Source organism: Trichechus manatus, unplaced genomic scaffold (assembly GCF_000243295.1).
Source record: "Trichechus manatus latirostris isolate Lorelei unplaced genomic scaffold, TriManLat1.0 scaffold00015, whole genome shotgun sequence".
NCBI lineage: Eukaryota > Metazoa > Chordata > Mammalia > Sirenia > Trichechidae > Trichechus > Trichechus manatus.
This window is the reverse complement of record NW_004443951.1, coordinates 15,748,191-15,773,675: the sequence shown is the minus strand read 5'-3', so window position 1 is coordinate 15,773,675 and position 25,485 is coordinate 15,748,191. Positions and strand designations below refer to the sequence as shown.

The following is a 25,485-nucleotide window of genomic DNA, read 5'->3' as shown; positions in this document are numbered from 1 at the left end:
ACTAATATTCTTTGCCAACACCATAATTCAAAGGCTGCAATTCTTCTTTGGTCTTCCTTATTCATTGTCCAGCTTTCCCACACATATGAGGCGATTGGAAACACCATGGCTTCAGTCAGGCGAACCTTAGTCTTCAAGGTGACATCTTTGCTTTTTAACACTTTACAGAGAGGTCTTCTGCAGCAGATTTGCCCAATGCGATGAGTTGTTCGATTTCTTGACTTCTAACTCCAAGGGTGTTGATTGTGGATTCAAGTAAAATGAAATCCTTGACAATTTCAATCTTTTCTCTGTTTATCATGATGGTGCTTATTGGTCCAGTTGTGAGGATTTTTGTTTTCTTTATGTTGAGGTGTAATCCATACTGGTCTTTAATCTTCATCAGTAAGTACTTCAAGTTCTCTTCACTTTCAGCAAGCAAGGCTGTGTCATCTGCATAACGCAGGTTGTTAATGCATCTTCCTCCAATCCTGATGCCTCGCCCTTCTTCATATAGTTCAGCTTCTCGGATTATATGCTTAGCATACAGATAGAATAAGTATGGTGAAAGGACACAACCCTGGCACACACCTTTCCTGACTTTAAACCACTCAGTATCCCCTTGTTCTATTCGAATGACTGCCTCTTCATCTATGTGGAGGTTCCTCTTGAGCACAATTAAGTGTTCTGGAATTCCCATTCTTCACAATGTCATCCATAATTTGTTATGATTCACACAGTCAAATGCCTTTGCAGTCAGTAAACCACAGGTAAACATCTTTCTGGTATTCTCTGCTTTCAGCCAGGATCCATGTGACATCAGCAATAATATCCCTGGTTTCACATCCTCTACTGAATCTGGCTTGAATTTCTGGCAGTTCCTTGTTGATGTACTGCTGCAACAGCTTTTGAATGATCTTCAGCAAAATTTTACTCGTGTGTGATATTAATGATATTGTTCAATAACTTCCACATTTGGTTGGATCACCTTTCTTTGGAATGGGCACAAATATGGATCTCTTTCAGTCATTTGGCCAGGTAGCTGTCTTCCAAACTTCTTGGCATAGACAAGTGAGTGCTTCCAGCATTGCATCCATTTGTTGAAACATCTCAATTGGTATTCCATCAATTCCTGGAGACTTGTTTTTCTCCAATGCCTTCAGTGCAACTGGAACCTCTTCCTTCAGCACCATCGGTTCCTGATCATATGCTTACCTCCTGCAGTGGTTGAACGTCTACCAATTCTCTTTGGTCTTGTGACTCTGTGTATTTCTTCCACCTTCTTTTGATGTTTCCTGCAATGTTTAATATTTTCCCCATAGAATCCTTCAATATTGCAACTCGAGGCTTGAATTGTTTCTTCAGTTCTTTCAGCTTGAGAAATGCCAAGTGTGTTCTTCCCTTTTGGTTTTCTAACTCCAGGTTTTTCACATGTCATTGTAATACTTTACTTTGTCTTCTCGAGCTGCCCTTTGAAATATTCTGTTCAGTTCTTTTACTTCAGCATTTCTTCTTTTTGCTTTAGCTACTCAATGTTCAAAAGTTTCAGAGTCTCTTCTGACATTCATTTTTGTCTTTTCTTTCTTTCCTGACTTTTTAATGACCTCTTGCTTTCTTCATGTATGATGTCCTTGATGTCATTCTACAACTCGTCTGGTCTTCGGTCATTAGTGTTCAACATGTCAAATCTACTCCAGATGGTCTCTAAATTCAGGTGGGATATACTCAGGGTTGTACTTTGGCTCTCGTGGAGTTGTTCTAATTTTCTTCAGCTTCAATTTGAACTTTTATATGAGCAATTGATGGTCTGTTCCACAGTTGGCCCCTGACCTTGTTCTAACTAATGATATTGAGCTTTTCCATCATCTCTTTCCACAGATGCACTCAGTTTGATTCCTATATATTCCATCTGGAGAGGTCCATGTGTATAGTTGCTGTTTATGTTGTTGAAAAAAGGTATTTGCAATGCAGAAGTTATTGGTTTTGCAAAATTCTCTCATGCAATCTCCAGCACTGTTTCTATCACCAAGGCCATAGTTTTCAACTACAGATCCTTCTTCTTTGTTTCCAACTTTTGCATTCCCATCACCAATAATTATCAATGCATCCTGACTGCATGTTCGATCAATTTCGGACTGCAGAAGCTGGTAAAAATCTTCAAGTTTTTCATCTTTGGCATTAGTGGTTGGTGGGTAAATTTGAATAATAGTTGTATTAACTGGTCTTCCTTGTAGGCATATGGATATTATCCTATCACTGACAGCATTGTACTTCAGGATAGATCTTGAAATGTTCTTTTTGACGATGAATGTGCCATTTCTCTTAAAGTTGTCATTCCCAGCATAGAAGAATATGATTGTTGGATTCAAAATGGTCAACATCAGTCCATTTCAGCTTGCTAATGCCTAGGATATCGATGTTTATGCGTTCCATTTCATTTTTGATGATTTCCAATTTTCCTAGAGTCATACTTCGTACATTCCGCATTCCAATTATTAATTGATGTTTGCAGCTGTTTCTTCTCATTTTGAGCCGTGCCACATCAGCAAATGAAGGTCCTGAAAGCTTTTCCCCATTCATGTTATTTAGGTCAACTCTACTTTGAGGAGGCAACTCTTCCCAGTCATATTTCGAGTGCCTTCCAACCTGAGGGGTTCATCTTCCAGCAGCATATTAGACAATGTTCTACTGTTATTCATAAGGTTTTCATTGGCTAATTTTTTTTTCAGCAGTTGATCATCATGTCCTTCTTCCTAGTCTGTAAGCTCCACTGAAACCTGTCCACCATGTGTGACCCTGCTGGTGTTGAAATACCAGTGGTGTAGCTTTCAGCATCACAGCAACATTCAAGGCACAACAGTATGACAAACTGACAGTTAATGTTATTTATATTATCATTATTATTATAATAAAAGCCAGTTGCCGTTGAGTCCATTCCAACTCATGGTGACCCCATGTGTTACAGGAGAACTGCATTCCGTGGGGCTTTCAACTTTCAGGAGCAGATCACCAGGGCTTTCTTCTGAGGTGCCTCTGGGTGTGTTCAAACTGCCAACCTTTTGGTTAGTATCTAAGCACTTAACCATTTATGCCACCTGGGGACTCCATTAAGTAATTGTTGTTAGTTGCCATCAAGTTGATTCCAACTCATGGTTATTTCATGTGTTACAGAGTAGAACTGCTCTATAGGGTTTTCTTGGATGTAATCCTAACTGAAGCAGATCACTAGGCCTTTTTTTCAGTGGTACTTACAGTGGGTTTGAACCACCAACCTTTAGGTTAGCAGTTGAGTGCAAAGTGTTTTCATCACCTAGGGACCTTCCCATTATTGTAACAGCTATCATTACATGCATATTATATGCAGATATTATGCTGAGTATTTTTTTAATTAATTTTTTATTGTGCTTTAGATGAAAGTTTACAGCTCAAGTTAATTTCTCATTCAAAATTCATACACACATTGCTCCGTGACATTGGTTGCAATCCTCACAATGTGTCAGCATGCTCCCCCTTTCCAACCAGGGTTCCCTGTGTCTGTTCGTCCAGCTCCTGTCCCTTCCTGCCTTCTTGTCTTGCCCCTGGACAGGAGTTGCCCATTTGATCTCGTATATTTGACTGAACTAAGAAGCATTTTCCGCATGTGTGTTATTTTTCATTTTATAGGCCTGTCTAATCTTTGCCTAAAAAGTGGGCTTTGGGAATGGTTTCAGATCTGGGTTAGCAAAGTATCTGGGGGCCATAGTTTCAGGGGTTCCTTCAGTCTCTGTAAGACCAGGAAGTCTGATCTTTTTTTGTGAATCTGAGTTCTGTTCTACATTTTTCTCCCACTCTGTCTGGGACTCTCTGCTGTGATCCCTATCAGAGTGATAGCCAGGCTCCATCTAGTACTTCTGGTCTTAAGCTGGTGGAGTCTCTGGTTCATGTGGTCCCTCAGTTCTTTGGGCTGATATTTTCCTTGTGTTTTTTGGTTTTCTTCATTCTCTGTTGCTCTGGTGGAATGGAACAATAGATGTATCTTAGATGGCCGCTCGCAAGCTTTTAGGACCCCAGACGCTACTCACCAAAGAGGGATTAGAACATTTTCTTTATGAACTATATTATGCCAATTGACCTAGATGTCCCCTGAGACTATGGTCCCCAGGCCCCAGCCCCAGCTACTCGGTCTCTCAATATGCTGAGTATTTTAATGACATCATCTTGTTGAACCCTCACCACTTAATATCATTACCCCTTTTTATTAATGAGCAAATTATGTCCAGAGAAGTTTAGAATCTTTCTCAAAGGTCACAGTCAGTAGAAAACCAAGAATCTGAACCCAAACTATGTTCTTAATTATACTGCCTCCCCTGCCAAAAACAAACAACAACAACAACAACAACCAATCTCATAAAAAAGAAGAAATCTTACAAATCTTCTAACATGAAATAGCCCAGCTTGGGGAGAACTATAACCATATGTGAATACTGATACTCTACCTATTTCACTATGGTAGAAATTGAAGCATTGATGTTTATTAGCTTGATCTGGACACTGAATAAAATTAGGCACAGTCTGAGATTTAATCAGGTAAAAGTAGATTAAATTTAGGACATATCTACTCCAAACTATCAGTCCATAGGTATCATATTTTAAATATTCATAGAGACAAAAATGCAAAAGAAATAACGTAGGCTTGTAGGCACACACGAATGTGATGATGAAAGAGAGAGAGAAGGAAAAGAAAGAAGTGGAGTGGGAAAAAGAAGGGAGAGGGAGGGAGGAGGAATGTGTCCCCAGAAATGGAAACTGGAGAACAGAAAAAAAGAAGCACCAAGTGTACTTCTCAAAACCCACTAAGAAAAGGCAGAATTCTTTCAGTGTTAGATACCAGTTGCGGTTTTAATAAACCATAACCCTATGCCTGTATGCAGAGATCCATCAAAACAGAAAGGCTGGGAGCAGAATACCTGCCCACACTGAGGTCATGGAGGACAAACTACAACGGAGGCAGGAGACAGACTGGGGTCTGGTCTGGGATGTGCCACCAATCAGCCACTCTCTTGAATTAGCAAGTATTCTGAGTGCCTCTCAGTGGATTCTCTGCCTCCAGCTCTCTTTCTTTTTCTTCATTTAAAGATAAGCATGATAAGATGGTAATACTCCTCTGGGATGATTTTCCAGAAGAGGGGGAGCGGAAACAAGCTGGGTAATCCCTTTCTCAAAGAGAGCAATAAATCCTGTCTTGCCATGTAGCAGATGTGAACAAAGAAGATGGAGCATATCTCTTCTTGGCAATTTCCCTCCTACTATTCCCTCTGTAGCAATTATACGTATCTGCCTGTGCACACAGAGAGAAGAACCCCAGAGAAAATCAGTATTTCCTTTAACAAGCAAGGCAGCTAGCAATGAATGGCTAATGAAAATGCAGAAAGGTTATGACTCCCTTTGTCTTACATGTGGTTCTAGCAGAACTCAACTATATATAATATTTCCAGAGGTGTGGCCCAGAGCATAGAAGCTGACACTTTTTAGAATGCTTCTGGTTCATGCTTCTTGAACAGGGGAAAAGTTTAGTGGTACCAATGGTGCCCCATCATGCTTCCTGGCAGATAATATACGGGATCTGATGTCATGAAATAAGTAACCTAGGGGAAGTCAGAAGTTTTGGACTGCATCATCATCATCATTATCCTGGTAAGCGTCTGGAACAAAGGAGATAATGTTCTTTTATGCTCTATTCTCTGCCAGTCAGTACACATTAGAGGTAAAGTTTTATGTTCAAATCCAGCTCTTACATCCTGAATGTGACACAGACTAACAGTCTCATTTAAAAGAAAACAAGGATAGAGAGGGTTTAAGAAACTGAGAAGGTATAATCAGGAGAAGAAAAGACTCAGGAGAAACATGAGTGCATTTTCAAATATCTGGAGGGATCTCATACAGAGGAGAGATGAGATTTGTTCTACTTGTTCTATATGACCCCAAGGGAGAGAACTAGGACTAGCGGGCGGAAGCTACAGGCAGACAGACTTCAACTCATTACTAGGAAGTATTTTCTAACAGTCAGAGGTACCCAAAGGTGGGATGAGCTCTCCGGGAAGGTAGGAATTTGCTATCATTGGGGGTGTAAAAGCAGAGGTAAAATAATATCTTGATGGAGATACTAAATCTTCAGGAAGAAGACTGAGGTGACTAGGTGACCTTTAAAGTCCTTTCCAAACCTGAGATCCAATAATTTCATGGGGATACAGACTTCCTGGTATCTTATTACAACACTGTGCAAGTTTAGGTTTTGCATGGTTAGCATATGTATCTACAATACCGACTTCCTCTCTGAAGGCTTACAGAGATGTGATATGAGAGCACGAGAAATAAGAACAAAATTATCTTCCTTCCCTTTTGCTTCTTCATCTACCACTTACTGGCACTGCGGGAGGCATTTTATATAGTTTAATCTTTCAGAGTCAAGTTCTAGCTAGACTACTTTATGACTATGTTCTGGTTACATATCATCTTTGGTTTTCACTTTTCTCATTTGTAAAATGAAGGGGTTGAACTTGCTTCATGATCTATAGGGTCCCTTTAAGCTCTACTATTGGTCCCTGGATGGTACAAACGATTTGGGCTCAACTACTAACCTACAGGTTGGTGGTTCAAACTCACCCAATGGCACTATGGAAGAAAGGCCTAGCGATCTGCTTCCACAAAGATTACAGCCAAAAAAACCCCATGCAGCAGTTCTACTTTGTACCTCATGGGGTTGCCATGAGTTGGAATTGACTCGACAGCAACAGGTAAGCTCTATTATATTATGAGTATACGGGGTAGCAGCAGCAGGGCCCAGCTCAGTTATTGCCTCGCTATCCACTACAACTTAACCTGACAGCTACTACTTTACTCTGAAAGCCCTTCCTTCTTTGAAATAATGAGCAATATGTATCTGATGTATTTTACTCAGTAAATACAGTCCTGAAAGGTTAAGTGTAAATGGAATTTTTATTTAAAAATGAAGTATATTTTGAGCACACCAAGATGGCTAGTTAGTTAAAAGAAATCTTTATAAAAATAAGTCAATGTTCACTACAAAGTAATCTGTTGTGTAAATTCAAATTTTATATTGGATTTTCTCTTATATCACTTTGTCCTCCACTCAAGTCAGCCATGTCAAAGTCACACTGGAGACCTCCTTAGTGCTTGATAATCAGTCTGTTGGTACACACAGAACTACTAGGTTTGGAAAGAATGTTAAAAGTCTTACAGTTCGACTTCTGGACAACATGGCACTATAGTCAGAAGCACCACGCAATCCCTCCGCAGCAAAGATCAGAAAAACTAAGTCAAACAGAGTTACATTACACGTCAATCCTGAAACCCTAAGCATCAAAGCAAGAGATAAAGAACTCAGCCAAGTACTGAATGGAATAAGAAACTGACTGAGAACAGAGAGCGAGGAGAGATACATGCAGAGGTCCCCTATCAGCTACCGCAGCACAGATCCGCCATCTTGGACTCCTATCAGAGATCAGCGAACAGGGGGTATGAGAAAGCAGCTTCATGGAGCTTCCAGCAGGAGACAGAACAACCGGTAACCAGTGATATATGCTTTCCCACCCCCCACCATTCTTCAACCCAACTTAGTCTCCTCTGCTTCCTGCAGCCACAGTCTCCTGGCTGGGAAGGACCAGCTTTACCCCAGTGTCACTTGGATTCACCCGCCCGCACTGGCCGGCTCCCTGAGTGCCTTTTGTTGGCTGCTGGTGTTGCTTTTTTCTGCTTCTTTAGATTTCTTCCTTACCTCTCACCACCTCCCTCTCCTTTCTCTCAAATACCTGGCTCCATGTGCCATCTTTGCTTCTTCCTGAAAGGCTGCGAAACACCACTAGACTGTGCAACTACTTCCCAGCCCATGCCGCCATGCTAGTGGGACCCACAGGGCTTTTTTGGTTGTTTGTTTGCTCTAATTTGTTCTGTTTTGATTCTTTTTTTTTTTTCCTTTTCCTGGCTTGGGAGCTCCTTCAAGCTGGGAAGTACCGTGCGGCTTGGAAACTACTCCCTTACTCTGTGCAGAGGCACAGGGACATCCCTGGGGGCATTTCTGTTTTCTTGTATTTTTTTTTTGTTTTGGTTTTTTTATTGTTTCTTTGTTTTGTTTTCTTCTCTCTCTTATTCCCTTTTTGTCTTTCTTCATTTCCAGTTTCTCTATTTATTCTTTTTTTTTTTTTACCCTTTTTCTTTTCCTTTTTGTTTTTTCCCATTTCTCAGTCTCTCATCTCTCCACTCCAATAGCAAGCTCCCTTAGCACTCCTTTTCTTTGTTTTTGGCTCCGGTCCATCTCTCTTCTCTCTCCTCTTTCCCACATCCATCTTAGCTCCACACATCACAATCTACTCCGTCTTTCCTGCCTACCTGCACCGTGTGCTGAACATCACACTCCCAAGTAGCACAGACACGACTTACTGGAACCTGCCCTGCACTGATTCCCGGTCCACACTGTCAGCCCTGGTATGTGCCACAAACAACCCATCCCAGCAACTCCCCTTCAGCTGGATCTGCCCTGCTGAACCATACCTGAGTGACTGACCCTGCCCATTGGAGAAAGAGGTGAAAAGTATCGTGCCCACAGATGAGCAAACAACAAAGAATGCACAGCCTGCCTACTCAGACATAACCAAATAAAACAAAAAATCAGGATGAAACAAACAAATATACAATCAATAAATGAGGAAAATAACCACTGAATGCCCCGAAGACAGCAGACAATATCAAAACATTTACAAAAACAGGACAGGATGGTTCCAGTAGCTGTCCAAAATAAAATACCAGATAACTTTCCAGTACAAGAAAAGGCACTACACCTAACTGATAGGGAACAAATCTCTAATATTCAGAATTATCCAAGAGTTGAAACAAAAAGCAGACAAAAATGAGGAAAAAATAGACAAATTCATAGAAAAGGCCGACAAATTCATGAAAAATACAGACCAAAAAATGGAAGAATTCAAGAAAATAATACAGGAACAAAATGCTAAAATAAATTCACAACTAGAAATCATACAAAAACAACAATTAGAAATCCAAAAGATAAACAACAAGATTTCAGAAATGGACAGTGTCCTAGAAGGGCTGAGGAACAGGTTTGAAACGATGGAAGATAGGATCAGCTAAATTGAAGACAAACACTTGGCTACAACTCTGCTGGAGGAAAAATAAAAAAAAAGAACAAGGAAAAATGAAGAAACCCTGAGAATTATGTGGGATACAATCAAAAGCAAAAATCTACAAGTGATTGGAATTCCAGAACGGGGGAGAAAACAGAAAACACAGAGAGGATCATTGAAGAATTGCTGACAGAAAATTTCCCCAATATCATGAAAGATGAAAAGCTGACCACCCGAGAAGCTCAACGAACCCCATATAGGATAGACCCCAAAAGAAAATCACCAAGGCATGTCACAATTACACTCGCTAAAACCAAAGACAAACAAAGAATCTTGAGAGCAGCTCAAGAAAAACAAAAAGTCACATACAGAGGAGAAACAATAAGACTAAGCTCAGATTATTTGGCAGAAACCATGCAGGCAAGAAGGCAATGGGATGATATATATAAAATCTTGAAAGAAAAAAATTGCCAGCCAAGAGTAATACATGCTGCAAAACTCTCACTCAAATATGATGGTGAAATTAGGTCACTTCCAGATAAACAGAAATTAAGGGAGTATGTAAAAACAAAACCAAACTTACAAGACTTATTAAAGGGAGTTCTGCGATCTGAGAACAAACAACATCAGATCACAGGCTGAATCTAGGACACAGGATTGTGTTAGCCAGATACCAACCTAGGAAATGAACTCTTAAGGACTATGCATAACCAAAAGAATTACAACAGGGAACCAGAGAGGTTTATCTGTAAATGACAACAGCATCAGAACAATAAAAGAGGGAATAAACGGTGTAGGTTATAGAACCTTCTAATAGAGAGGAAGGCAAAGCGATACCAAGTAAAATAGAGTGGTTCAAATCTAGGAAGATAAGGGTAAATTTCAAAGTAACCACTAAGAAAGTTAACCTACTCATCAAAACAAAGAAGAAAAACATAAAGCCTCAGTAAAAACAAAACCTACAAAAACAAAAGAAATGAACAAAAAAATCCACAAACAAAAGGAACTCAGAACAGGAGAGTAAGAGGAACAAAGAAAACGTCAGCACCACAGAAAAAAGCACTACAAAATGCAATCCCACTCCTAGAAATATATCCTAGAGAAATAAAAGCTGTCACACAAATAGACATATGCACACCCATATTCACTGCAGCACTGTTCACAACAGCAAAAAGACAGAAACAACCTAGACACACGTCAACAGATGAATGGATAAAAAACTATGGCACATACACACAAGGAAGTATTATGCAACGAGAAAGAAGGATGATGAACCTGTGAAGCATCTCATAACATGGATGAAACTGGAGGACATTATGCTGAGTGAAATAAGTCAATCACAAAAGGACAAATACTGTATGAGACCTCTACTGTAAAAACTCATGTAAGTTTACACACAAAAAGAAACAATCTTTGTTGGTTATGAAGGATGGGAGGAGTAGAGGGGAACTAAATAGACAATAGATAAGTGGTAACTTTGGTGAAGGGTAAGACAGTACACAATACTGGGGAAGCCAGCACAACTTATACAAGGAAAGGTCATGGAAGCTCCATAGACAGTTCCAAACTCCCTAAGGGATGGACTTGCTGGGTGGACGGCTGTGGGGACCATGATCTTGGGGAACGTCGAGCTCAACTGGCATAACACAGTTTCTAAAGACAATGTTCTACATTCTACCTTGGTGAGTAGCGTCTGGGGTCTTAAAAGCCTGTGAGCAGCCATCTAAGATATTTCACTGGTCTCACCCCTTTGGAAGCAAAGGAGAATGAAGAGAACAAGAAACATGGAAAAGATTAGTCCAAAGGACTAATGGACCCCACTACCACGGCCTCCACCAGACTGAGTCCAGTACAGTTACATGGTGCCCCGCTACCACCACTGACTGCTCTGGCTGGGATCACAATAGAGGGTCCTGGACAGAGCTGGAAAAGGATGTAGAACAAAATTCTAACTCACAAAAAAAAAGACCAGATTTACTGGCCTGACAGACTGGAGAAACCCCAAGAGTATGGCCCCTGGACACCCTTTCAGCTCAGTGGTGAAGTCACTCCCGAAAAAAAGTTCACCATTCAGCCAGGGATTGGATAGCCTCATAAAACAAAACGGGACTAATGAGGCACAGCAGTTCAGGGACAAGAAGTAGAAAGCAGGAGGGGACAGGAAAGCTGGTGATAGGGAACCCAAGGTTGAGAAGGGACATTGTTGACATGTCGTGGGGTTGTTAACCATTGTCATAGGGCAATATGTGTACTAACTGTTTAATGAGAAACTATATGTTCTTCAAACCTTCATCTAAGGTACAAAAAAAAAAAAAAAAAGAATTATCTATGTGAGATCAAATTGACAAGAGCAACTCAAAAGGTTTGATGGGAAGCCTAGGGGGCAGTGAGTTGAAGATAATGGTGATGGAATAATTTGGAAAAGGCGAGTGAGAATAGCAGCACAACTGGAAGAGTGTAATCGATGTTACTGAATTGAACATGTAGAAACTTTTGAAATGGTGTAACTTTGGCTGTGGATATTTTCACCAAAAAAAAAAAAAGGTTCTCCAAGGTCGAGAAGGGAGAGCGTTGACATGTCGTTGGGTTGTTAACCAATGTCATAAAACAATATGTGTACTGACTGTTTAATGAGAAACTATTTGTTCTGTAAATCTTCATCTAAAGTACAATAAAAAAAGAGACACCAAAATTACAGCACTAAACTCATACCTATCAATAATTACGCTGAATGTAAATGGACTAAATGCACCAATAAATAGAGCGTGGCAGAATGGAAAAAAAAAGTCACATAGTTCAGTGCCTCCTCCTCCCCATCTCCAATTTCACCAACGCTAGTCAATGCTGGAATCTTCTTTCTAACATCCTTACCAATTCTCTGCTTACACTTCCAGTGGTGAAGATCTCACACCTTCCCAGGAAGTCCCTTCCACGTTTGGTAGTGGCTCTTAGCCTTAGGGAAGATTGATTCTCAATTTTTTTCTGTCTCAATAACCCTGAGGGAATCCCAGCACATTTCCATCAGTAAAAATAGGTTTCACACACAAACAAAGTTTAATAGAGGTTCTCTTTGGAGAACAGTATGGTGACAGCAGGAAACTCTTCACTTCTAATTGGACACCCTGCCTTCCAACATTACTCTTTTATGATCTGTTCATCTTTTCTTTACCATGTTGGGATAGCACGCTTCCTAATTACTCAAACTAAGTACTCACTCCAAGCTTAAGGGTGTTTTTACCACATATGTCCAGATTTCCCTTCCTCTATTATGAAGACACTGCAGCCAGACTGCCTGGGTTCTGATCTGGTTCTGTCAAGTACTAGCTGTGTAACCTTGGCCAAGTAACTTAACCCCTTGTGCCTCAGCCTCCTCACCTGCAAAATAAAGACAATAATAGCAGCTAACTCATAAGTTGTTGAGAGAATTAAAAAATATAAAGCAGAGAAAACATTAATAGTAGACAATCAATGTCAATTGGTATTGTTGCTATTTCCTCCTTATCATCCCCTGCTCCTACTTAGGAAATTATGTCACTACAGGCCCGGAGTGTTCACTTGACAATTTCTTTCCATTAGTTTCTATGTTCCCTCCTTCTTGATCCAAAGTATTCTTAACATTTCATCCTCTTTGACATAGTTCTCTCCGACAAAATGAATTAGACTGGAACTTTCTCACCTAGCATATCTACTACTACGGCCTGTTTTCATCGTTTTATGACTGTCTTAGTCATCTACTGCTGCTATAACAGAAATACCACAAGTGGATGGTTTCAATAAAGAGAAGTTTATTCTCTTACAGTCTAGTAAGCTAGAAGTCCAAATTCAGGACGTCAGCTCCAGAGGAAGGCTTTTTCTCTTTGTCAGCTCTGGGGGAAGGTCCTTATCATCAATCTTCACCAGTCAAGGAACTTCTCAGTGCAGGGACCTCGGGTCCAAAGGACGCGCTATTCTCCTGGATCTTGTTTCTTGGTGGTATGAGGTCCCCCTGTCTCTGTCGCCTTCTCTCTTTTATATCTCAAAAGAGAGGACTTAAGACACAACCTAATCTTGTAGATTGAGTCCTGCCTCATTAACATAACTGCTCTCTAATCTTGCCTCGTTAACATCAGAGAGGTAGGCCTAACACACACAGGAAAATCATATCAGACGATAAAATGGTGGACAATCACACAATACTGGTAAACATGGCCTAGCCAAGCTGACACACATTTTGGGGGGACACAGTTCAATCCATAACAATGATACACACTTAAATGCTTCACCAATTTGTGTTCCTCTTCTTTTGAGTATCTTTATTCAAAACCCATCTCCTAGAGCAGGGGATGGCAAACTTTTCCTATAAAGGGCCAGGTAGTAAATATTTTTGGTTTTATGGGACATATGGTCTCTGCTGCAACTGCTCAAATCTGCCATTGCAGGGTGAAAGCAGCCACAGATAATATATAAACAAATAAGTGTGCATATGTTCCAATAAAACTTTATTTACACAAGCAGGCAGTGAACAGGGTTTAGCCTGAGGGTCATAGTTTGCCTACCCTTGACCTAGACGAACCCTACCCTAAATAACTCCACTTGGCTCTGATCATTCCGCTATTCTACCTCAAGTATGTACTATATTCATTTACATATATTTACAAGCTTTTACGCATTTTGAACATGTTGGTCTCCCATTTAGATTAGTGTAAATCTTCCATTAGATTACAGATAAGATCTGGCCCCTTTAAGGAAAGAGTTGAAGCTGTTATTCTAGTCATTAAACAAAATGTAGCTAGGCCTACTAGTGATATGCCAGGCAGAAGAGTGGGTGTTAAGGACACAAAGACAATAAATCCTAGCACACGCTCACAAAGAACTCACAGGAGGTAGCAACTGTCACACACAATCATAATATAACGTGATTTTTGCTATAATAGAAATTTGCTATACAAAGTTCCCTGGGAAACAGGAGGGAATGATTAACTTTGCCTGGGGAGTTGAGGAAAACTTCACAGAGGAGATGAAGTTGAGCTAGGATTGTCAGAAGAAAGATGAATAGGCATTCTAGGCAAAGTGAATATACAACAAAGATACTACGACATAAAAATGGACAGCTTGTATGGACAACAGCCAGCAGTTGGAAAGGGGCAGAGTAAGCTGCAGAGATGAATGACAAGAATTAGGGGAGATGAGACTAGAAAAGTAGGTAGGAAACAACTTTTGAAGGGCCTTGTTTGTTATACTATGACAATGGTGTACAACATATCAAGGATTCTCTGATATCACCAGTGTCATGGACTGAATTGTGTCCCACAAAAATATATGTCAACTTGGCTGGGTTATGATTCCCAGTATTGTATGATTGTGTCCCATTTTGTAATCTGATGTGATTTCCTTATGTGTTGTAAACTCTATCATTATGATGTAATAAGACAGATTAGCAGCAGTTATACTGATGAGGTCTACAAGATTAGACAGTGTCTTAAGCCAATCTCTTTTGAGATATAAAAGAGAGAAGGAAGGGAAGCAGAGACACATGGGAACCTCATACCACCAAGAAAGCAGTGCGGAGAGCAGTCTGTCCTTTGGACCTGAGGTTCCTGTGCTGAGATGTTCCCAGACCAAGGGAAGACTAATACATCACAAGGACCCTCCTCCAGAGTCGACAGAGAAAGAAAGCCTTCCTCTGGAGCTGACAGCCTGAACTTGTACTTGTAACCTATTAGACTGTGAGAGAATAAAGTTTTCTTTGTTAAAGCCGTCCACCTGCGGTATTTCTGTTATAGCAGCACTAGATAACTAAGACAATCGCCAATCACTATATTTAAACATTTGATGTCAAAGTCTGATTTATTAATATTTTACATCCATAAAGGGCTGTTAACTTTTAAATAGACTTTTACATACCTGCTTTCCAATGTTTATACAACTTACATATTTACATGTCTACTAAATTCTGATATTGATGATGAACTGGTGATGTAGTGAGAAGGAGATTTAGAGGCAAAAGATTGGGATTAAATCTTGCACTTAATAGTTACGAGACTTTGAATAAGTCTCTTAACCCCTCATTGTTCCCATAAAACAGAAACAGTAACAGACCTACTTCATAAGGTTATTGTGAAGACTATATGAGATAATTATGTGAAGAGTACTTTGCAAACTATGAAGAGCTATAATGACACCTAGATTTATTAAAATTGCAGGGTAAATTAGTAAGGAAGGGTGAGACTCTTATATTCACTCTAGTCATTTTTTGTAATACATACATTCATACACAGCCTACTATAGGATAATTCTCTTTCTATTAAGTGTAAATACAGGTTCTAACCTTTTCGAGGATCTGATTTTTTGCACGATACCATCAGCTATACCAAATAGGACATTGTTCCTCCTTAACAAGATGGAGAAATCTAGAAGCAAAAGATAGAAAAAATTAGAAATGCAAACTGCTGTAGATCGAAGGAGACATGCAGGAAAACTGGGTTTTTATCAGAGGAAACAAGCAACCTGGTCACCCAGACAAGGCTTCCCAAGGGCAGCAATTTGGTTAGGTTTTCAATTTCCAAGATCTTTCCTCAAGTTTTGTGGGTTCAGAACCCTGATTCTATTAAACATGGAAAAGATCCTTGAGGGCAGATTTATAGGTCATAAAACACTGATGTATAAATTAGAATGTTAATTTATTAATTTACTGTGAGAAATACAACTGCCATGTGAACTAAAATATTCATTGGTGCATGACCAGGGCCACTTAACTCTAAAGGCTCACCTACACAAAAATCCAAATGAGAACCAGAAGATTTCTTGGGCAGTGTGCAGCCAGAGCAAGGGGAGTTATCTGTCTACATCAGAGGCTCGTAAACTTTTTCTAGCAAAGACCAGATAAATGTTTTAGACTTTGCAGGTCATATGGTCTCTATCACAACTCCTCGACTCTGCTGTTGCAGCATGAAAGCAGTCACAGACAATACAGAAGCAAATGGGTGTGGCTGTGTTCCAATAAAACTTTAATTTCAAAAACAGGCAACAGGCTGGAACAGGCTCACAGGCCATAGTTTGCCAATGCCTAATCTCAACGCATAAGGGTTTGATAGCCCCATACAATCGTGTCACAACAGAACACAACAAGTATTACAGGGACTTTTAAAAAATTAGTCCTTGAGTTATAGCATTCCCCTTCCTGAGTAGTCCTGGATGTAACCTGCAATCAATTTTCTTTACAACTTCCCATTCAGCATGTTTCCATGCTAACTATCTACTGATAAACATATTCTTTTTTTGGATAATGGTACTATCTATAACCTGTTGCCATCGAGTCGATTCCAATTCATAGCAACCCTATAGTACAGAGTAGAACTGCCCCATAGGGTTTCCAAGGAACGGCTGGTGGATTCAAACTGCTGACCTTCTGGTTAGCAGCTGAGCTCTTAACCACTGCGCCACCAGGGCAAGTAACTAAATGTCCAATTTCTGCATCAGTAAAATGGAAATAATAGGGCCTACGCTATAAGTTGGAAACGATTCAATGGCAATAGGTTTGGTGTAACTCCATAGCACCTTACATTTTTTGCTTGGATTCTTTATCACTGAAAGAGAATTATGCTTATTGTTTTTACCTTATTGTTGTTGTACTACAAGTGTAGAAGTAGACTTGTATACTTGGAAATTTGTGCAGAATCCTGTTATAAAAAACTTAAGATTGTTGGAAAGTCTATTTAAAAAGCTGAATAAGTTATTTCTTCTGCTAGGCCCTGGTGGCATAGTGGTTAAGAGTTCAGTTTGGTTGCTAACCAAAAGGTCGGAAGTTCAAATCCATCAGGCACTCTTTGGAAACCCTATGGGGCAGTTCTACTCTGTCCTATAGGGTAGCTATGAGTAGGAATTGACTTGACGGCAATGGGTTTGGTTTTTTCAGTTTACGGAGTATAACAGTGACCATTTCAAGCCTGGTACATTATAATTGGCTTGTATCTAAAGTGCAAAAAATAATAGATTAAGCCCAATATCATACCATGAAAAAAGTAAATAATGAAGTTAATCTGACATCAGACAAAATTATATTACTCAAATCAGAAAAATCTCCATTTAAAAAGTGAAACATCACTGACTCATGCAAAGATCAGAGAATAATATCAAGTCAAAATTCATATTCCTGATTTAATCCTACATCACAGTGGTCAGACATTCAATTTCTCCTGGTCTGACTGACCTAAACACCTTCAATTATACATCTATACATACTTATTAAACATGGCCTCGGTGTAAAACTGGAATTAGGAGGCAAAGAATCATTACAAAACAAAGAAAATTGAAAGTTAAAAGCAAAAGAGGGTAGGCCATTTTGTTAAAATAGACTTTCATGTTGTTAACTTACAGAACCATAGTAGGAAAAGGGAACCAACTACGTGCTAGGTTCTATGCTAGGTACTTTACAAGCAACTTTTTATTAAAGTATAATACACATACCAAAAGTACACAAGCCATTAAGTGTAAAGCTCAATGAACTTTCAGTGTATAACCAGTCTCTAAACCCAGAAACAGACCATTACTAGCACCCAAGCAGTACTCTTTGTGCCCCCTCCCAGTCACGACTCTACCCAAGGGTAACCACTGTCCTAACTTCTAACATTGCAGATTAGTTTTATCTGCTTTGAACTTTATAAAAATGAAATTATATAGTAGCACTCTTTTATGTCCACTCCCTTCCACTCAACATTTTGTTTGTGAGATTCATCCATGGTATTTCTGTTAGGCACTTTTATCTTTGTTACTTGATTTAAAGTACCCCACAATTCTGGCATTATTACTCCCACTTAAATTTTTTTTTTTTTAATCTGAGATTCTGAAGTTAAAAGAGGTTAATTAAAGCATCCAAGGTGTCACAGCTACTAAATGAAAACGCTAAATAAAATTAAAGATGGTTTGATTCCAAAGTTCATGCTCTCTTTGGTTCCATTATGCCTGCCTTAAAAAAAAAAAAAAAAAAAACCGTTGCCATTGAGTCGATTCCGACTCATAGTGACCCTATAGGACAGAGCAGAACTGCCCCATAGCGCTTCCAAGGAGCAGCTGGTGGATTTGAACTTTTGACCTTTTGGTTAGCAGCCACTTAACCAGTAGTTTAAAAACGACGACAAGACAATTCTTCCCCTAGTTAGTTATCTCTGGCTATATATGTATGTGCAGAGGCTTGGCAAACAGTCAAGCGCTACACAAATGTAAGAAATTATTATTAGTGCAAGGAAGGAGCTACCTAGGGCAGCAACTTTCAAACTTAACGTGACCAACAGACTTAAATACAGGCATTTTTACAACAAACGCATTCCTGGAAATTTCACATTCTTTCAAAATTATGCACTAAAAAAGAGCTTGTAGGAAAAACAGGGTTAGGAATAAACTACTAAAAAACCATGGAATACAACATATCAAGGACTCTAGCATCATACCAAAGAATGCATGTTAGACATTCAATATCAAAGTCTGATTTATTAATGATATTTTATATCCATAAAGGGCTTTTAACTCTTTTCACAGACTTTTTCACAGACTTTTATATAGATTATGTCTAACATTTGTACAACCTGCACACTTAAATGTCTTCTAAATTTTGATACTGATGATGAACTTGATAAACTCCTTTACACACACACACACACACACACAAAGAGACACACAGAGAGACACACAGAGACAGAGATAGAAGGAGGATCTGGGCACCAAGAAAAGGTCAAATTAAGCTTGAAAAACTAAATTAAAAAAAAAAGAGTATAATCCATTTTAGAGTAATTTCCAACTAAAATGATTTAAAAAAAATAAAGTTTCAATGTATAATGGAACAAACCTGTAGCTTTCCAGAACATTGAGCTTCCAGGAATGACTTATTTCCCCAGGGTTCCCTGGAGTGAAGAGGTGAATGCATGTCACCATCTGCAGACAGGAGCCATTTAATAAAAGCTTTTCATAGTCACAACATGAAAATCTGAGGTCAGACTCATATGGCTTTGGGGACTGATAGGAGACCATTAACCCATTTACCATTTGTTATCAGTTCACATACTGCCCAAGCAGACTTCTGAAAGATGTCTATGCTACAAAGTACCAGAGATATCAAAATCAACTTTATCCTACTAGTCTAACAGGATAGAGTTGTGTATGGAAAACTATACCTCCTTAGACATAGAGCCTTGAGAGCAGATTAAGCCCTCAACTGCTTGGACTATTGAGACAGGTACAATAAGGGCCACAAAGACTACAAAGAAGTTTCTAATGTAACGTGTCTTAAGTGAACCTGAAACAGCAAAGCAATCTCAGGAAAGGGCTCTATTCTCTAGCAAACTGACTTAGTAAAGAAGAAATAACTTGTGGAATATTGTATTCACCAAAGGTATATCAATGATTAAAAAAAAAAAAAAAAAATTGGGGGATGTGGCATAAAGAATACACAAGAAGCATTCCAAACAGCTTAGGCAGAAGAGTGGTACCATTTCCTAACGGTCATTCATTATTTACTAGGAACTTCTTCATGCTAACTCCTGAGATTAATGCCTCTTTAAGCAAGTTAGATAACCTTTGTATACAACCACAGAACTAGCAGGGACCAAGAAGGATGAGAAGGAAAAAAAAACATATGTCCAGCTTCATTTTATAAAAATTTATGGTTGCTTAGCTTTATTAATTCATTTATTTCAGAAATTCAGCTTTAGAACACCAGATGCCTTCCTTAACTTCTGACCCAGCAATTCATTCCTTAGTTAAATCTACTTCAGTTTTTCCTCACTTTAAATCTCTGTGGTTCACTGGACCAGGATTAGTGGTAGACTTTATTTCAAAGAATAATTTTATATGTTAGCACTAGTCTAGAGAACTCCAGAAGTTTATTTCATCAAAATCATTGATACGTGTTTAACTTGTGCAATATTAGCATACAGCAGTGATTAAAAATATTTTTTCAACTCTGACACATCTAAGGAATGTGGCTCAATAAAGGAATTTATTTTCAGCAAGGAGGAAGGATCAATGTGATGGGAAAGGAGGCTCCAGTGGATGAGGGTGTTTTGGAATCTCCAGGGTTATGTGTGTAATTAGAAAAAGTAGCTTCCCAGTTCATATGCTTCTCCAGAGCACTGTCCATCCCCTGATCCAGGGTCTGGAGCAGTGTTGCCCATAGAAATATAACTCAAGCTACATTGTAACTTTAAGTTTTCTATTAGCCACATTTAAAAAGGACACAGGTGAAAATAATTTTAATTATGTATTTTATTTAATTCAGTAGTATATCAAAATCTCTTTTCAGCATGCAATTACTATGGAAAATATTAAAGAAAATACTTTACATTCTTTTTTATACTCAGTCTTCAAAATCTGGTACGTATTTATACATATCGCATATCTTGATTCAGCTGCTAAATTTTCATCAGAAATACTTGATCTGTACTTCAATTTCATAAAATTTACAGTTGAAAAAGAAGATTCACATACTCAAGTTGTTCCAAAATACTTAAAAATTATCTAATACATGAATTGAGGATCAGTTTTTAATTTTAAATGTAATTAAAATTAAATTAAATAAAAAATTCAGTTCCTCAGTCACACTAACCAAATGCTACCAAATTTAGACAGCCTAGTTCTAGAGGAAATGAATCATAAAATTAAACATCAATGTCTTACTATGTGCCAAGCACTGCTCTAAGCACTTTATGTATATTAAGTTGTTATAGTCTCACAACAATCCCATAAGGTAGGTACTGTTATTATCTTCATTTTACTGAGGAGGCAACCAATGACAGATGTCATAATTTGCTGAAGGGTACACAGTAAATGGTGGAGCTGGGATTCAAAACAAGATAATTTGGCTCATTTCTTGTCGCTGAGCTTGGGGTTTTTCCAGGAATACTGGGCTATTTAGTATGCCCTAGTAGTAAATGCTGGTGGCATAGCGGTTAAGAGCTCCAGCTGCTAACCAAAACGCTGGCAGTTCAAATCTACCAGTCGCTCCTTGGAAACTCTATAGGGCAGTTCTACTCTGTCCTATAGGGTCACTATGAGTTGGAATCGACTCAACGGCAAAGGGTTTGGTGTTTTTTTGTTTTTTGTTTTTAGTAGTAAATGCATCTTTTGCCTATGTTGGTAAGAGGCTCTCAGCATGGACTGATTTTCTCCATTATATTGATCTTTCTAGATTATACGTTAATGTAAACTAGATCATGTCATTCCCCTGCTGAAAATCTTCTAAAGGTTCCCTATAGGACTTAAAATAAATCCAAGCAGCTTACCCTGGCCTACATAATACTACATGATCTGACCCCTGCCTACCTCTTCTACCTTATCTCCTACTGCTCTCATCATTCACTTTTGCTCCAGCCACACTGGCCTTCTATGCTGCTGATCCAGGTCAATCTCCTTACTACTGTAGGGCCTTTACCTTCTTATCAGGTCTCAGACAAAATAGCACCTCCTAAGAGAACTCCTCCCTGAGCTAAAATAGTCACCTAGACCCTCTCTATCATAACATTCTTAATTCTCTACACAGCAGCTAGCAGCATTTGGTATTTTTCTTGTCTATTTATTGTCTCCCCCACTGGGGCCTTGTCTGTGTTATTTATTCAGTACTACACCCTCAGCACTTGGAATAGTGCCTGGTATAGAAGAGGCACTCAATAAGTATTTTTGAATAAAATGAATGAATGCTAATCAAGATGGAAAAAAATAGGCACAAAATTAAAAAATAAAAATAAATAGAACTGGAACACACTGACTACTTCATGAATTTAAAAAAATATTATATTGGGTGGTTTGTAACTAAAACCTGTAAGTTGATTCCTGAGAAAAATGGTTGAGGAAAATCTCTTAAAAAAACAAAACCAAACTAGTCCTTTAGTATCTATAAGTCACCCTCAAACATGACATGATCATTATACAAAGGTAATGAGAGGATGGAGTGAGTTGAGACACACTATCATGAATATAATTTAGCTTTTCTGAATAATACAGTCCTTAAAGAACTTACTAAGGAAACCGTAACAAAAAGGTAAATTTTATTCAATTAAAACCCATTTAAAAAGACATGCATTAAAATGATAAAAGGAAGATTTAAAAAATATGGACAAGTACACAGCCACTTAGCAGAACTAGAAAACAGAGAAGAGGATGGGCCATGATTCTCAGTAGCTGGGCAGTTATGTAGTTTGACAGTCGTAGGATGATGTGATCATTTCCATGATGAGATCTGATATAAAGCAATCACCTCCATGATGGAATCTCCTGTGAGTAGCCAGTTGAAAGGGAGTTTTCTTGGGGATGTGGTCTGCATCAAATATAAGTGTACTTTCAAGCAAGGCTTGCTCGCTCTAGATCCTGCAGCTGGCTCCTGTTCATCTGATCTCCAGTTCTTGGGACTTGAGCTAGCAGTTTACTGGCTGTCTTGCCTGCCAATCTTGGGATCTGTCGATCTTCGTAGACTGTGAGCAAGAGCCCTGCTGTCTGACCTGCTCATCTTGGGTTCACCAGCCCCTGCAGCTATGTGAATCAGGAGAAGCCTCTATCCTGACGCGCAGACTTGGGATGTTTCAGCCTGTACAACCGCATGGGCCATCTCCTTGATGTAAATCTCTCTGTATATTATATTTATATGCTTTACTGGTTTTGTTTCTCTAAAGAAACCAGCCTAAGACAGGTACCATCAAAGGACCAGAAATTTTGAAGTATTTCTGCAACATATAATCTAGATACAGCCATACAATGGAAAAAAGAAAAATCAATACTGACAGCCTCTAACCAAACATAGGGAAAAGACTGTATTTACTCTAAAGGCATACTAAATAGTTCAGTTTTCTTGGAAAAACCCTAAGCTCAGAGACAAGAAATGAGAGTTGATGGAAAGCATTGAGATACCTGAGATTTAAAATCTATGCTGGTACTTCACTCTATGCACACAAAGCTTCTAGTCTGGTAGTGTTTGCTACCAGACACAAAATATATAGTTCTATTTTTATTAACTTTTAAAGGTACTTTAAAAAGACAAAGAGACAACAAAGGTTATTATAAAGGGCCTATTCTAAATGTGATATGACATTGAAAAAAGATTAACTAAAGGCATTCTCAGGAAAACACAATGGGATGATCTATATGCCAGCAAGTGAGTTAAGGTTAGTTAGAAATGAAAGCGTATGACCACAGACAGTACAGATAGATCCAAATAATGAATTGTGGTATATAAAATTCATAGCAAGCACAAATCAATGTAAACAGGAAAATATAATTTAATTACAAATATTTGAAATGTATTTGCATCCCTGGCCTTGAAATAAACCTCTTACAGAAAAGTCCCAAGGAATCACCACAGAAATTCCAATACAACTGGGTGGGTAAAGGGTTAGATGAATGATAGATATGTGATATTACAAGTAATGGTAAAATTTAAGTGGTGGATATAAGGTTGTTCACTGCAAAACCCTTTCAGTTTTGTTGTAGGTTTGAAATTTTTCATAAGTTAAAAAAAAAAAACACATGCACAAACTTACTTTAAAATATTTCAGTGAAGCTGCTGTCTTAAAGCTCAACATTGAGCAATAGTGAAAGGTGTGGTAGTCTGGAGCAAAGAGACTGAAGGGAAGAGTAAACATTTATTGCTCATTAGGATTTTTACATACAATGACCATTTCATCACAACAAATCTGAGAGTTAGGTGTTATTATCTCTATTTTATGTCTCTGGGTGGCACAAATGGCTTGCACTTGACTACTAACCTCAAGGTTGGTGGTTCAAACCTACCCAGTGGTACAGTGGAAGAAAGGTGTGGCAATCTGCTTCTGTAAAGATTACAGCCAAAAAAACCCTACAGAGCAGCTCTACTCTGTAACATATGGGCCACCATGAGTTAGAATCTACTGAACAGAATGGGTATATACAGGTATCTTTACTTTACACACACATATACACACACATCCCTGAGGCTCAGAGAGTAACTTAACCAAGTTACCTGGATATCACTGAATATTAAGTATTAAGCTTGATCAAGTTTGGGATCAAAAAAATAATACCTGATAACTTTGGTGAAGGGTAAGACAACACAATACCGGGGAAGCTAGCACAGCTTGTACAAGGCAAGGTCATGGAAGAGCCACAGACACATCCAACTCTCTGAGGGACTGGATTGCTGAGCGGAGGGCTGTGGGGACCATGGTCTCAGGCAACATCTAGCTCAATCGTTATAACAGTTTATAAAGAAAATGTTCTATGTTCTACCTTGGTGAGTAGCGTCTGGGGTCTTAAAAGCCTGTGAGCAGCCATCTAAGATACTCCACTGGTCTCACTCCTTCCGGAGCAAGGGAGAATGAAGAAAACAAGACACGGGAAAGATCAGTCCAAAGGACTAATGGACCACAACTATCACAGCCTCCACCAGACTGAGTCCACTACAACTAGATGGTGCCTGGCTATCACCACTGACTGCTCTGACAGGGATCACAACAGAAGATCCTGGACAGAGCTGGAGAAAAATATAGAACAAAATTCTAACTCACAAAAAAAAAGACCTGACTTACTGGCCTGATAGAGACTGGAGAAACTCCACGAGTATGGCCCCTGGATACCCTTTTGGCTCAGTAATGAAGACACTCCTGAGGTTCACCCTTCATCCAAAGATTAGACAGGCCCATAAAACAAAATGAGACTAATGGGGCACAACAGTCCAGGGACAAGGACTAGAAGGTAGGAGGGGACAGGAAATCTGGTAATAGTGAACCCAAGATTGAGAAGGGACAGTGTTGACATGTCGTGGGGTTGTTAACCATTGTCATAAAACAATATGTGTACTAACTGTTCAATGAGAAACTATTTGTTCTGTAAACCTTCATCTAAAGTACAATAAAAAAAGAAAATAATAAATAAATAAATAATAATACCTGAAATCTAAATTTATCTTTATCATGTATTTTCCACAGGTCTTAAGGGAAGTGACTGAGCTTCAGTTGGAGAGGCAGTTTAACTAAGGAGAATAATCTGAAATACATTTTATAAAACAATATTTCACACAACATACAAAATATAAATAACACCTTCCAGTTTCAAAATCGTTTGTTCTTTTCAGAGTTATCTGACTCATACATTGTCTTACATATACTACAGTTATTTGTATACATCTTTTACAGTTCTTTTAGCACTGTGATTCCTGAAGTTAGAAACCAGATCTGATTCATTTATATATTCTTTGAAACAGTGTCTTCAATAGCAAGTGTTCAACAATTGTTTACTAAAAGAAAGAATGTGATTCTGGACTCCGGCAAGATGGCGGTCTAGGCAGAAGCACCACGCCGTCCCTCCACAACAAAGATCCGAAAAACTAAGCCAAACAGAGAATCAACAATCCTGAAACCCTAGAACATCAAATGAA

The 25,485-nt window shown here is 38.9% G+C and overlaps 1 protein-coding gene across 6 annotated transcripts in view; it reads right to left on the bottom strand.

Moving 5' to 3' along the window:
- SCMH1 (Scm polycomb group protein homolog 1) overlaps positions 1-25,485 on the bottom strand; it is a 240,650-nt gene that overhangs the window by 180,122 nt on the left and 35,043 nt on the right. For 3 of the 6 annotated variants that reach the window (XM_023727155.1, XM_023727158.1, XM_023727150.1), the window contains exon 1: positions 15,424-18,057. The exons of 1 other annotated variant lie outside the window; for it this stretch is intronic. The gene's annotated coding sequence lies outside the window, so the exon portion shown is untranslated. Of the gene's footprint in view, positions 1-15,423; positions 18,058-18,936; positions 19,023-23,614; positions 23,697-24,997; positions 25,468-25,485 lie in introns of those variants that run through there. 2 more of the 6 variants (XM_023727152.1, XM_023727151.1) reach the window with 2 other exon arrangements.